Genomic DNA, 11,389 nt, shown 5'->3' on the forward strand with positions numbered 1-11,389 from the left:
TTTTTAAAATGTGCAACCTTTTGGATCTAGAGAATGCAGTAAAAAGATGTAAACCATTAGCCATGCCTGAACTTTATATATTTTTTCAAATCCAAAGGAAAAATAAAATTCACATCTCAAGCTAATATGATGCAGTTCGGTGCAAAACTGCAGCTGCTTCAGAAAGCTGACCAGCTGCACCGTTTCCCTCTCCTAGTTACTGTCCGTTTAAAGCGATGAGCTGCTATCAGCGCTGCTGAATCACAATCACTTTGCTTCATAACTTAACGCGTGTTCCTGGAGCTGATTGAGATTAAACTCATTGCTCTTCCCAACTGAGCAGCTCTCTATAAGCAGTCTGTGGTCCACAGCTAAATGCTAAATGTAGTTTGCAATTTTCAGTGATGTAAATCACGAGCCAATTAATGAATGAGGTCAACTGTCAGTCAAATGGTTTTGGTGCCGTACCTGGTTCAGTCCTGCTAGCTCTACCCCTGAAGTAGATACGAAAATCTGAGAATACTCAGACAGTCGCACCAGATTTGCTAATCCGAAAAATTATCTGTCCGGGACCAGACCGGTGAGAGGCGGTGTAGTGGAAAAGCACCTGTAAACATTTACATCGCAACATGACTTCTATTGTGTTTCTACAAACTTGTTGTTGGGACCACCTATTCATGTTCTCAGAGCCTGAAAGATCTAAATGTTACAACTTCATGTTAAAGGGGTCAGACGTTAGACACTGGAAAACGTTTTACTTTCACCAGATAGTAGCAGGACAGATCCTGACCAGACAAAGCCAAGATAACTCCAGGCTGCTTGTAACACACAATAACCCAAGATGAAAGGGAACAATGTAACAGCATCATTTATTTAACACAAGAAACCTGCAATTTGCTTTTGTTTCACTGCAATGAAAAACTATGAAGCACTAACATACATATGATGATCTTCCACAATGCAGAGCTCCAAAGCTTGGGTTATGATATTCACAGGGAGAGAGTGACTGCTGCCTGCAAGGCTAATCCTTCCCAGATGGAATACTTAAGCAGCAAATAAGCTGTTTGATGATAAACTCAAGATTCAAAGTGGAATTTTTTCATGTGCACGAAATTTAAAATAAATCAATAACAGCACCAGGTATGTGCTGATCTATTGAGGGAGGCCTTTGACACAAGATGCTTGTTGGCCTTGGAAGGTTTGCCAAAGAAAATATTTCTATTTTTGTATTCATGGAATGTGATTTCATGTTTATGGGACATTCCTTCCGAAACAGAAAAAAATAAAGCTTTCAAAAACCCTTCAGTACTGTACACATATATAAAACAAGTTTTAGTTGTGAGTTTTATGTATATGTTATGTTATTCCCTCATCAAAATCATACCTAAAGAGTTTGTTTAATTATTTCATGCATGTTTGTGAAATTCTTTAATCTCCCATATTCTTTAATCAACCATTCAGCTTCCTCCTCACAGAACACCCGTCCCCTCCTGCATCCCTACTCAGCTCCTTCAGACTAGCCAGCCCCAATTAGCAAACTGTGGAAATGCAAATCTGCTGAGCTCGTTATATAAGCTACTGTTCAGTGAAACTTTGGTACAAATCTTATTAAAGGACTAATAGAGGAGCCATGTTGTAATTGCTTCCTGGAGGTGGAGTTTCAGAAGGAGCAGGAGGTTTTAAAGAGACAGAGGCTCAATTTCAAGGTGTTAAATTAAGTGTGTTTTTGAGTTGCTCAGCTTTCACTGTGAGTATATCAGAATTTTTACTTGATTGAGGACAAAATGTTTTCTTTGCGTCTGCTCTGCCACTGTGGAATCTTTCTGTTGCTTTCTGGAGTTTCTATTACAAACGTGTGCAAAACTTAATATTACTAATGTCAATAGAAAGACAACCTAAATAAAAAACGCAACCAAAATCACACATTAATAAGTTTGTTCAAGCGATGAGTCATTATAAAACCATCATCCTTCTAACACTTCCTGTCATCTTTGGTTTTTTCTGCCAGTAATAACCTCCAATTGTTGATCACATGATCTGTGTAATGTGAAAAAAAATCACCTCATCTGAGTGCAATACCTTTTTATCAAAAAATATGAGGTTTCCAAAATTTGCTGTGTTTCTATTGAGCAAATTCATTGTAATTCCAATTTGCGCAATTTGACTCTCACTGAAAATTCAGCTCTGCTGTCTGTTTTGGGTCGATTCAGATAAACATTTTAATGTTGCTACAGCAGAGTTTTGCTTGATTCCTTCAGCTGCACTGGGACTTCTAAAAAATTGGCTGCTGGGTCTCCACTTGGCAGAACCACAGATGTTGAGCTGAGATCTTTCTGAAAGTTCATCAGCGCTTAATGACTGCACAAATATTTAAAAGTTACCCAGTGAAGTGAAGAACCCTCCTGCTGATGAAAGCACCTGAGCAGTTTCATTGCTTGCAGCTAGTCTGAGTTCTGTTAATGAGGGCATAAAGCAGTGTGGCAGCAGAGCTGTATGCTCCCCAGGGGAGAATAAAATTACACAGCGACAAATGGCACACTGAGATTTTTCATGTTAAAATGACAGAAGCATGGTAGAAGACATTTGAACTGCTGGCTGCTTGTAAGGCTGAGTGTTTCTTTGCAGTGTTCAGGGCTCATGAGTTACAGTTCTCTGTTTTCTTAAAATATTGAAAATTCAAGTCAGAAATAATCAGAACAGAATCCTCGTACAGACATAATCACATACCAAGAAAAAAACTTTACATTCATAATAATAAAATATATGTTGAAATGCATATACTCACACTAGTAAAAACCTTTCAAAATCATTCAACATGATATCTTCTAAGTAATATATCTGGGCTGAATGAACCTAGTAGAGGCCTGCAGGCATAACTGCAATGAAAGGCAGTTCTGGTAAGAATGGACTCAGTTGGATACCAACATGCGGTGGAAACCTTGGGCCATTTTTATGGATTTAGGTTCTCAGACTTGAGACTCAAAAAGCCTCCTGGCTGTTTTTTTCTGCTGCTTCTTATCACAGCAAATAAAGCAAGGTTGCCACCAGGAACTTAAAAAAATGACTAGGTAAAATTATATTCTTGGAAGACATGATTGACAATACTTAAACAAGAAAGCTATGTAATGCTGTTCGCAAAAGTACTTACACTTCAACAGAGATCATGGGGCTCTAGCGTTAACATTTATTTATTGAGAATAATACTTTTAAATTGGATTTGATTGTTTCAGCATAGATGAATTAAAATCTAATTGTTTAACATTTCTGCAAATACTAATCAATTATTCTTGGATATACTTGGAGCCCACTTCTGGATTCTGCAAAGTCTGTAATCTGCATACAGTACATACAATTTTGGGCCTGGTCACATTTAAAAGAATGAAAAAGACCAGTCTGTGACTGACTTGTGATGTGGTTAATTTGCATACATATTATCAAGTTATAAGCGCAGACAGAGCCAAGGGGACGTTTTGAGTGTGTGTGAGATTTAATTGCACGTCACACATTATTCTTTGTTCATACAGATGCATGCGCTCACATCAGTCTTTCTACTGGCCCAATGCAAACCTTAAAAGTGTAACTATATCTCAACCTTTATAGTCGCGCTTTCAAAGCCAAGCAAGCTTTGGTGCCGTATTCGTTGGAAACATTACCTTCATAGTGGGATTCTATAAATGCAGGTACAGGTGAACCTGCTCTGCCAGAGAATCCTCCAAATCCACCAAATCCTCCAAATCGACCATTTTGAGTGAAAGGTGCCACACACAATGAGTTACAAAAATTCAAAGAGGGAAATAATCAGGTGCTGTGACGCCCAGTTCATTGCATCAACTCTAAAACCTGTCTTTACCATCACTGTTACTGGTGAATAAAAAACCCTATTTAAAATGAATAAAGAAGCCCCGCATAGCCTGGTGGGACGGCAGTAAAGCCTGGCAGCTCGCCATGCTTTTAATGCACTGGGGGAAACCCTGTAAAGAAAAGTTGGCTTACTTTTTCAAAAGGTTTTTGGCACTAGTGGTCTTTAGTTATAGTAGATTAGACAGGAAATGGCAAAAAGAAAAGAGGGAAAGACATGCAGCAAAGGTTCCCGGGTTGGGATTTGAAACCACTGCCTCCATATGGGGTCCCTGCTCTACCTCTAAAACACACACTGCCTCAAAATACTGTTTAAAGTTAATGGTGGCCCACATAAAAACAGAAAACTGAAAATAAACTGTGGATTTTATATGAATTTTTGAATTTGGGTTCATATTAGAAATGATCATATCCTGTTTATGATCATAGCCTGAGAATGAGGCCAGCTGTTTTGCAATGTGTGATAGCAGTTTTTGGGAAAAAAGGTATATAGAAAAAGTGCAATTCAAAAAGTGAACATGTATTGGAACATTCTACCATCACTGACTAAATTCTTAGGATTGCCATAACTGTTCCTGACCTGCAAAGAAACAGACTGATTTAATGTCAGACAGCATGACTTTTAAATGCATTGTATGTAAATATGTGGTTTTAGTTGATTTTTGTTTGCTGGTTGAAATATCCCAGCTCAGGCTCCACTGCCTTCATCTGTGGTGAAGCAAATGATTTGCTTTAAAACCGTCATTTTAACAGCTAATTGTCACTAAATATGGTATTAATGGTGATTTCTTGTAGAACAGTAATGCTACTTAACATTAGGCTCACCATGGTAACCACTGCTAACCACTTCATCCCTGTTGCTAAGTAGCCTCTTACAGGCTGTAGTGTATCAGCTTTTATGTCATATGTTGCACTTTTTATGTGAATCAAATCCCAAATTCAACAGTAATCATTTCCTTTTGGCCTTTTGATTGTATTTAACCTTTGCTAATCATTCAGGCTGCGATTACGAAGAAATAACTCATTAACACATGTAAATCCATATATGCAGAGAATTGAATTAGTCATTTAGTCAATCACATTGAACATAACATCTGTTTTTATCTTTTTCTCTAATGTGTCTGGGTAAGCGCTCTACAGGGCAGACTGCAGACAGATCAAACATCCTTTAAGACCCATGCATTATGAGATCATTGTTGGTGTAAAACTGACAAATCAATTGACCCAGTAGAACAGCACAAAGGGATGCAAATCCCATTACATGACATGTAAAATGGATCTTAGATTTGTACTGTCAGATTTTTAACACACTATGAAAGCCGGACCAAATGTTTCAGTCCACTCTTCTCTGCAGGATGGATAAACTCTGAGAGCTTTCTCTAATTGGACATCAGGCTGCTTCTGCCTTCAATGCATCTTGGAAATAGAATCCTGCCAAAGCAAAACGTAATTAAAGCTAAAATAAAACATGATGGCCTTCTAAAAGTCATGCCTTTAATGAACAAAAGGATTAATTAATTGCAATGTGTCAGGAAGTGCACATGCAGTGAAATCTAGATGAGCTAAGGAGGGGCGGCAGAGCTCATGTAATAAGCTGTGATGTGCAATAGTACGTTTAAATGAGGCCCAACGAGTCCTGACATGATGCAAGCTTCTGTTTCTGATCTTGATTTGGATAAAGTTCACTCCTGACATAGACCCAAATTCATGAAACGTTTGTTGATTTTGAAATAAACTTATTCCTGTGAGAAATCTCTTCAGTTCACCCAAATATGCAGCTACAGTCAAATCCAGCAGCAAGATGATTAATGCTAATTGAATGTGGCAGGAATAATTTAATAAGCAGAAAATGGCTGATTTGTAAAGTTTGCAAATTAAGTAAAAAAGAATCACCCTTAATAAACAATTAAAACCTAAGATCTAAATTATTTTCAAAGTATCATTTTTCTTTGTGCAAATTAGTGTTAATAGCAAGAGTCAGCAAACACATTGATGGTGTAGTGGCATGTTTTACTGCTTTCCACGTCAAAATGCCTCATTAGCTCTGATTGCAGGGATGAGTCCCATTGCACCAGTCTTTTAATTCTTTCCCTCTTGCTTCGTCGGGATTATACATGAACAAACACCTGGATTGTTGAATGGGGCCACAGATGATTTTATTTTAATAATAACAAAAATCAGTTAGGTTGATAGGTGCAGTAAGAAAAGGTTTAGCTGTGAGTGAAAATATAAGCTCACCCCACAAGGGACATGTATCAGGATAGCCTTGCTTTATGTAGGTTTTATCAGTCTTTGATACACTGTAGAGACTTTTGATCCATTTATCTTTATACAGCATTGGTTCATGACTTTATTGAACTCATTTATACCAAACATCTGCTGCAAGATAGATGGGCAGACATCTTATTCCAGAATACTGTCAGAGTTTACACTCTATGAACTTGAAGTTAACTGCGTTTATTTTGCTCAGATGCAATTTTGCAAACCAAAATTATCAATAGCTGCATTTTCATTGACCTTAAAATTGCACAAATTGGAATTAAAAAAATAAATTAGCAAACCAGAAACAAACAAATAAAAAAAATTGAAATTAAAAAAATATAAAAACAAATTACAAAAAATAAAGTGTTTGTAGGATGAGAAGGTTTTTTGGCTGTATTGAAGTTAATGTATTTCGCAAAACTACAATGGAAACACTTTTTTCCATCATGAGTCATGTCATCAACAAGTGAATGTTACTACTGGCAGAAAAGATGAAGAAGACGACAGGAAGTGATAGTTGAATGACGGCGCAGCAGGTTTTTTAATGACTTATTACATGAACAAAGTTAAGAAGTTTGTTTTAATGTCATGGGAACATGTAGGAGAAAAACTGGAATATGTTGCAGATAATTACAAAGCATAGTTCCGGTCACAATAAATAAACTTAGATATGGTTAGAAACACCTCAAGGATAGATTCATTACTAGCAGATAAATGGGGAACAAGATGAAAATGTTTCCTTCCTTTTCAATTTCAGTAGGTCAGCCATGTTGTTCATGAACCAAAGAAACTAGAAGCATGTTTGCATTTATTCAAACCTTTAAGTGCAACTCTTCCTGCTCCTGTTTCCGGCTTTTAAAATGCAAATATCTGAAACGGCACCAATCACATTTAACTGCACTTTAATCGGAGGAGATAAGTAGAGCTGTCTTGATTTGAATAAGCTTTTAAACCCCCACATCATTGTGCTGCAGCAATATGGCAACGTGCCATAGATCCTACCATGTCAGCATCCTCAATACCTCTGTGAAGGTTTTGGAGCATCCATGGCTGAGGGATCATCTCTGCAAACAGGGTGAGGGCGTTTAATATGATCACTTCTTCTCTCTGCTTGTTAGCAGACACCATGTTAATGTCTGTTTCAGGTTGTGGGAGGCGTTATGGCTACTGAATGGGAAAAAACAAGGATTAATAACCTAAAATATATGCTGGCCACATATGAAGGCACACATGAAGAGGATGTGTTGGAAACCTTGAATCAAAGTCATTTTTTCTGTGTAACATAATATCACACTGAAATATTTATAAAAGTCCAGGATTTAATTCCATTGCATTTATTCATGTTAACAAAAAGCCAAAACATTCTTTAGATGGGAATTAAGAAATATTCATAATCATGTTAAATTACTGATAAAAGGGGAAATATTACCAACATCACTGATGATGGTTTAAGATAAGAATTTGATTTGATATCCACAGATTGTGCAGACCTGCTGGAATAACAACCTGTCAAGAGATATGCATCTTTACAACCACTTTGCTAACTAAAATGTTTCACAGTTGAAGCTACTTGAAATTGGGTATGTATAATTTTTTACCCTTTGTTTATTTGTAGAGCATGTGGTTAATTAAATAAATGTTGGTCTGATCTCTTATTGTGTGAAAATGGTATAAATAATTACTACTGAAATGTACCCAAAGTGTTATGTAAATTGTTTCTAGTTTATTTTGAGTTTTCTGAACTGTTGACATTAGATTCTCTTTGCTCAAAAGGATTTGTTAAATTTACCCAAACAAAATGAATGCAAAGTTTGGTTAAAATTTTCATTATCTCATGACAGTATAATACAGGGGTGCCCAGAGTAAGTTCTGGAGGGCCGGCATCCAGCACACTTTAGTTCTCTCTCTGCTGGTAATAACATTTCCAGCATGTCAATGTTCTTCTTAGGCTTCTAATGATCCATCATTGGATCCAGGTGTGTTAAACCAGGGAGAGACTAAAACATGCAAGATGCCGGCCCTCAAGGACCCACTTTGGCCACCACTGGTATAACATAAAACAGATAATCTGTGATATACCACTCAGGCAGAAATGACCAATCAGAGCTAGGAGGATTTCAGTGATGTCAATCATTCTAGTGTATGCAGCGCTCACACACGCCTTCTTGCTCTCTGCTTGCCTGCAGCTGGTTCACCATAACACAGCCTGCCACGAATGCTAAGGTTACTTACCATGGCTACCAATGACAGTGGATAAACTGTCTTCCTGGAATGTTATGTAGTCAGCTGTTAGCACATTGAGCAGCGTGTACATGAGATGATTGGCAGCGCAAAGACATTACTTCTTATTTGCAGACAGCAATAGCAGCACAAAGAGGTGGTGGAGATCATATATACTGTCATGATGTGACAGTTTTAACAAAAAACATTTTTTATAAAAGCTACATACTGCAGCTTTAATTGATACATTTATACAGGTTTTTGTGTTTTTTCACCACATGAAATCCCAATAAAATACAATGAAGTCTGCAACTGGAATGTGACAAAAAGTCACAAAATTTGCAAAGGATTTAAATCAGGGCTGATGCCACTTCTTCCACAAAAAGCAGTTCCACTGAAGTCCTGGAGCTTAGAGATGTGAATCTTTTTTCCTTTTGATCCGTAGACACCATCATCCTTTTCATGTCCTAAACAATAATTAAACTTTGCACGCTCTCAAGAAGACAAGCTGTGTTTTTCTTTTGCTAAGTGCCACAGCAAGGGTCAAAAAGCAAAAAAGCTCTTTTCTCATCTGCAAACAGAGGATAAGAGATACAGTGTCCCCCCAAATGAGGTCTGCAATCCCTGTATTTCGAATTACTTCCTAATCTTTTTCTCCAGCTCCTCTGATTGCTCCACTTAGAGGAGAGCAGAAAAGACAAAACGGGAGACTGAAACTGATCCAGAATCCATGGCAGTGTCTGCCATTTTGTGGCATATTTGGACTAAAAAAGAAGGTAAAATGATGTTAGGAATAATGTGCATTGAGCGCAATTATAGTGACCTCAATAAAGTGTGACAGGACAGTGAAAGATTTTTCTGTGAAATGTGTTGAACTGAATCAGATTTCCCTACAGCGTCACAATCCACTGTAGCTTTAGCAGCAGAATGTAATCCTGTTAGACATAACAGGCCCCATTTTGTGAAACAGGTTTTTATTTATTACTATTTTTTTAGGTGAAGCGGAGGTTTCCATGCACCCTCCGTGCTGGATTACTAATTGATGATGTTTTACATTGCAAATGAGTCATTCATATTAGTGTTGGCTCTAATCAAAGGGAGGGTGCAGTGGTCTTATCCAGCCACTGCAGGAATTGATTAGCATTGCACAGAGAGTGAGTCTTGGCAGCATCAGACACAAGCATGCAAATTCGAGTGAATACTGGAGGATAGCGAGGAGGATGTTTGTTATTCTCATGAAGTGGATTTCCGACGGGAATGCTTCTTCAGCACGTCGTAAGGAGACCGGCCTGATCGGGAGAAAACGTTCCACCTCCTGTTCAGTGTGTGGCAGTGCTGTCTGGCGAGCTGCTTCTGCAGATTATTTCATTATGGGAACAATGTCAGCCTTGATGCAAGAGAAGATGGTAGAAGGTTATTTTCATTTTTCATTCAGTTTTCCTGCATCATTATAATGGCCTAAAGCTCCAGCCGCCCGTCACGCCGTCACCATGTTGTTTCGCTGCAGCGAGATGTGTGGTGCTCTCTTGGCAGGTTGTGTTTGTCTGCTCACAAGCTGCAGTCATTAATCCTGGAGAGGGAGCTGAGCTCTGACTGTAGTGGATCTAAACATTTCCATGACACCTCAATAAACGCTTCCTTGTTAGCGTGAGTCCATCGTGTCGAGTGCAAGGATTTGTCACTGATGCATTCCAATAAGTAACTTAAAGTTGTTCATATTTAAAGATTTAAATTGAAAAATAACAACCTATAACATAAACCCTAAAATCTAACAATTGCTTGTCTTTTCTTTATATACAGGAACCCAGAATACACCTCTCTGCTTTGCCTTACCTGCTTGCCTCAATGTTTATAACCTCTTCTCTGTTGTTGCTGATGAAACAGAAGAGCAACCGGCCAACTATTCAAAACCTGTTCACCCTGTGAGGCATCGTTCCAGTTAATATAATTGGAGAAGTAAGGATTTCAACAGGGCGTTGGCACTGTTCATAGTAACTTTCTCTCTCCTCTCACACCTGCAACCCGTTTCTAATCAGCCACCTGGTCCTTGTTCAGTAATCAACCTCCCCTGTACAAACATCTCATTCTCAGTTTCCCCGTTTCTTCCCCATGCAACCCTGCTGGCTTTTTACTCTGGATTCCTGTTTTTGCTTGACTCTGGCTCCTTGTGGTTTTTATTCACCATCACAAACCAACTGTGATATTTTCATTAGATAAATCCAAAATGTTGTTCTGGTAAAGCAGCTGACAAAATACTAGACATTTGTAAGTCTAGCAGAAACAGGATTAAAATCCCCCAAAAAGCCACAAATGCATTTGTGTGTTGTCTACAACTATAGTTTGCACCTCCTTTTGGTTTGAATACTTTATATTTGCATATTTTTGAACAGATGAACATGGCTCCTTAAGGCATCTAGAAAAATGTCTTTAAATGTAAGCAATATGTCACACCAGAAAGCAGTGTCTCTGAGGTGTTGCCTTAAAATACAAATGTGCCTTTTGTCATATTTGTTATTGTGGATTATGTCGTTCCATTGTTTTGGTATAGTAATCTTCATATTTGTAAGAAATTATCTCATTATTTTTGGTATTTTGCATATATATACATATATCCATATACTGTATATATATATATGGGACCTTAAATAATCTTGGCAACATATCTAACAAGGCATGTATGCTTATATCAGAAAACAGCAGATCAATGTTTTTCTTTCTCTTATTTATGAAGTCAAATTTTGTTTTCATGCCACAACAGGAAACGAACCATCACCTTTATCTGTCGACACTCACCAAGGACAAGACCTGTTTATTTGAGAGAAGTGAGGCAGCTGATAATGACTGCTGGGGCCGGGAGCTTTCCTTTAATAACTGAATCTGGGTGATGCAGGAGCTTCAGCATTCATGACAGGAACACCTCACCAGCTGTTATCATTTGCTGATTACATTATTGTGCTGCTTGCAAACTCTTTTTGGCATTGTTACAGGACTGAATCACGCAGCCTGGTGTTTATCGTGCTACTGCTGCTGCTGCTGTCCTTGTCTCTTTGTCTCCCTTCACTCAGGATCT

General features: G+C 38.1%; 1 long non-coding RNA gene across 1 annotated transcript in view; it reads right to left on the minus strand.

Annotated features, from left to right (window-relative positions):
* The window catches only part of LOC116715826 (uncharacterized), a 30,988-nt gene extending 20,491 nt beyond the window's left edge, over positions 1–10,497 (minus strand). The window contains exons 1-2 of the long non-coding RNA XR_004338264.1: positions 10,452–10,497; positions 8,129–8,131 (exon numbers count right to left, since the gene is read on the minus strand). This is a non-coding gene — a long non-coding RNA (uncharacterized LOC116715826). The remainder of the gene's footprint in view (positions 1–8,128; positions 8,132–10,451) is intronic.
* Positions 10,498–11,389: the final 892 nt, after the last annotated feature.

The sequence above is a fragment of the Xiphophorus hellerii genome, chromosome 24 (assembly GCF_003331165.1).
Source record: "Xiphophorus hellerii strain 12219 chromosome 24, Xiphophorus_hellerii-4.1, whole genome shotgun sequence".
NCBI lineage: Eukaryota > Metazoa > Chordata > Actinopteri > Cyprinodontiformes > Poeciliidae > Xiphophorus > Xiphophorus hellerii.